Source organism: Symphalangus syndactylus, chromosome X, assembly GCF_028878055.3.
Source record: "Symphalangus syndactylus isolate Jambi chromosome X, NHGRI_mSymSyn1-v2.1_pri, whole genome shotgun sequence".
NCBI lineage: Eukaryota > Metazoa > Chordata > Mammalia > Primates > Hylobatidae > Symphalangus > Symphalangus syndactylus.
In genome coordinates, this window is record NC_072447.2 from 147,786,654 (window position 1) to 147,790,235 (window position 3,582).

The 3,582-nt window shown below is 34.3% G+C and overlaps 1 pseudogene; it reads left to right on the plus strand.

The window, feature by feature from the left end:
- The first annotated feature begins 791 nt into the window (after nt 1-791).
- LOC134735986 (cytochrome c-like) lies at nt 792-1,105 on the plus strand (annotated as a pseudogene).
- The last annotated feature ends 2,477 nt before the right edge of the window (nt 1,106-3,582 follow it).

The window sequence follows — 3,582 nt, forward strand, 5'->3', positions numbered from 1 at the left end:
TTTAAAGGTAGATTGTCTATTCCTATTCTACATAACAATATAATTATTTTGCTAAAATGGCAATAATAGTATCATCTCTCAGCCTCACTTTTTCTAGCTTTTCAATGAATAGTATTTTTGCTACAATACATGTATGAAGATTAATGATTAGGTTATGTTAATAGTAGGAAACCACCGGTTTTAAAAGAGAGACCTTGGTTCGAATATTGGCTCTCCTTACACAAGTCATTAAATCTCTCTGATTCTGATTTCTCACTTTTAAAATAGAGACACACTTTTTCTCTTGGATTAGCTTATGCATAAAATAAAATAATTAGATTAAGTATTAGGCACCATATTGCAAAATAGGGATGTACTATGGTTTGAATATGTCCTCTAAAAGCATATGCTGGAAACTTAATCCCCATTGCATCAGTGTTGGGAGGTGAGGCGTAGTACAAGGCTATTAGGCCATGAGGGCTTTACCCCTCATGAATAGATTAATGCTGTTATCACAGAAGTGGGTTTGTTTTAAAAGGGCAAATTCAGTCCCCTTTTCTCTTCATTTCTCTCACCCTCTTTGCCCTTCAGCCATGAAATGATATAGCAAGAAGCCCCTCAAGAGATGCCAGCCCCTCAATCATAGACTTCCCAGCCTCCAGAACCACATGACAATAAGTTTCTGTTAATTATAAATTACCCAGTCTTAGGTATTCTGTTACAGCAGCACAAAATTATGTAAGACAGGATAGAGAGGAACATCTGGCTTCCGAGCGGGAACCCTCATAGCCCCAGTGACAAAAGAATTAAACATGGGTGATGTTGAGAAAGGCAAGAAGGTTTTTATTCAGAAGTCTGCCCAGCGTCACACCATGGAAAACGGAGGCAAAAGCGCAAGACTGGGCTAATCTGGGTGGTCTCTTCAGGCGGAAGACAGGTCAGGCTGTTGGATTCTCTTATACAGATGTCGATAAGAACAAAGCATCACCTGGGGAAAAGGATACACTGATGATGGAGTATTTGGAGAATCTCCAAAAGTACATTCCTGGAACAAAAATGATCTTTTCCAGCATTAAGAAGAAGAGAAAGGGCAGAGTTGATAGCTTATCTCAAAAAAAGCTACTAATGAGTAATAATTGGCCACTTCCTTATTTATTACAAAACCAAAATGTCTCATGATTTTTCTATGTGCACCATAATTTAATAGATCTCACACACCAGAATTCAGATCATCAATGACTGACAGAATATTTTTGCTGGGCAGTCCTGATTTAACTAAGACTGGGTTGTGGTTAAATGAATATGTTCAGTTTTTTGAATTTTAATAGGAATTACAATTCACTAAATGCTATCGCTGTTTACTCCTTCTAAAGATATGACTGGACTTCATTAGTAATGTTCAACTTTTCACAAATGTGGTGAACGCCATCTTAAAACTTGTTGGAGATTGGTTTTATATTTAGAGTTATATAACTGGTTATATTAATATATTTAAATACTGGAGAAATTCCTTCATTGTCTCAAAACCACCTGTGCTTTGTGTTCATTTGCCTCTAAACGGTAAGGGCTGAAGATAAAGTAGCAACATGTACTTTATATTTTTGGCCTCAACTATACCAATCTAATTAGAATTCTCTGTATCTAAAGTGGTTCATTTTACTTACTGAAAAGCATTTTAGTGAGGTTTATGTGTAATATCAAATAAAGATTATTTAACACTTCTCACATTTTATAGATGATCTATAAGAGCAGATGCTTTTAAAACAGTAGCAAGTTAAACTTCATTCTTGAATTATTTACTATCTAAGTCAGACCAAGTTATAATTTAGGATTGTCTTTAAACAGCCATTCAGAAACATAAAGCTGTAGAACTGCTGTGTATTTGTGATTGGGAATGGTGCTTTTGCCAACTTAAAAGAGTTAAAGTAGAGGAGATACACACAAATTTAAGACTAATGTGTGATCATAAGGCTTAAAATAATTAAAAACAAAATCACAGACCAAAAAAAAAAAAAATGAAGTAAGACAGAGTGCACAGAATTTGGTGATATCTAAGGAAAAAAAAAAAGAGACAAAACCTGGGAACTCTTGACATGAACGTCAGATCATCTGGACGTGATGTTTAGGAACACTCAGGGTTAGGATTAGCTAAGGATCACAGTAGGCAAAGGAACTCCAGGGTATAGAAACAGAGAGAATAACCCACTTCTTCTCCACATCAATAGGTAGTATGAACCTGATACAATCTACTACCTGGAAGCATCATTGTTCTGCCTTTAGCCATTTTGGTAACTTACTCCTTTTAATAGATATTAACAATTTCTAAATTGGCAAGAAGTGGCTTTTTCCTATCCCTGTAATTTCCCAAATCAAAACACCATCAAATTGTCTTTGGTTTCAAAAATGCTCCTAATTTCGCAAATGTATCTTTTGTTTAGTTAAAGTATTTCTCATTTTTCTAGTTAATGTGACTGAGGAGCCTGAGAGTGAGCATTTTAAATGGTTATAGTGACTTGAAAAGAAGTTAGCAGATGTTTTCTGAACAAAAGCCTGAAAGGTCTAGAAAGGTGATCTCTGGATCTATGAGACTTTATCTGGGGGGGAAGATAATAGGAATGTTCCAAAAGAAAATTATTCCCTCAGTGCCCCTGGTGGTGATATTAGAGATTCTCTAAAAATATATCTTGAGCATTATGCTTTAGATTATCACTGAAAAGGCTATACCCTTCACATATTTTAGAGTCCACCTTTCTTCTTTTAACAAGTTAAAACTGTTTTATAAAAGATGTTCACACATTTTCATATTTAAGCACAGTATTATTTAAATTTGTAATATAATATTGATAATGTAATTTAGAAGCATAATTTAGTAAATATTGAATACTGAAGTCTAATGCAATGAAAAGTAAACAAGACTAAATCATTTTAAATTCAATAATTTCTCATAAATACAAATTCTGATTTGTAAAGACTAAAAATATGTTTCAAGTATTGTCTTCATACCCCTTCTTTCATTCCACCTTCCTGTCTCCAATCATTTGGTCATTACTAAAGCTCTTGAGATATCATTAAAAAATAATCAAAGGATATTTAAATATTAGATATTACTCTTTCCCTTTCTGCAATAAGCAGTATTTGTGTTGAAAATATTCTTTAAATGTATTTAATTCAGAAAATCACACATACAAATCCTGGTAAGAGCCTGAAGAGTATTCAGCCCAAACAAATAATGCAATTATGTGCTCAACTGGTTACTCAAATTTTAGGACCTTGTTCGTATGTAAAGAATTCTAATACTGGCAGTAATAATACAGACCCGTTGTCACTTTATAAGTATATGAGTTTGGTGTGTGCGTGAATGTACAATTTAGCCATAGCAAAGATAGAATTTTGTTCAGGTATAAACTAGATGGCCTTTCAACAGGCTGTGTGGTACGCTTTAAGTTTCTTCACAATATTATAACTTGTTCTGGGCACAGGTCGATTGTACTTCTCTAACCATTTGAAGTTAGTTGTGACTTGCTTTTGCCTGTGCAATGTGAACAAAAGTGAAACACTTCATTTCTGGGCACCAATGGAAGTTTTGAGAGCCTTTACGCTCAG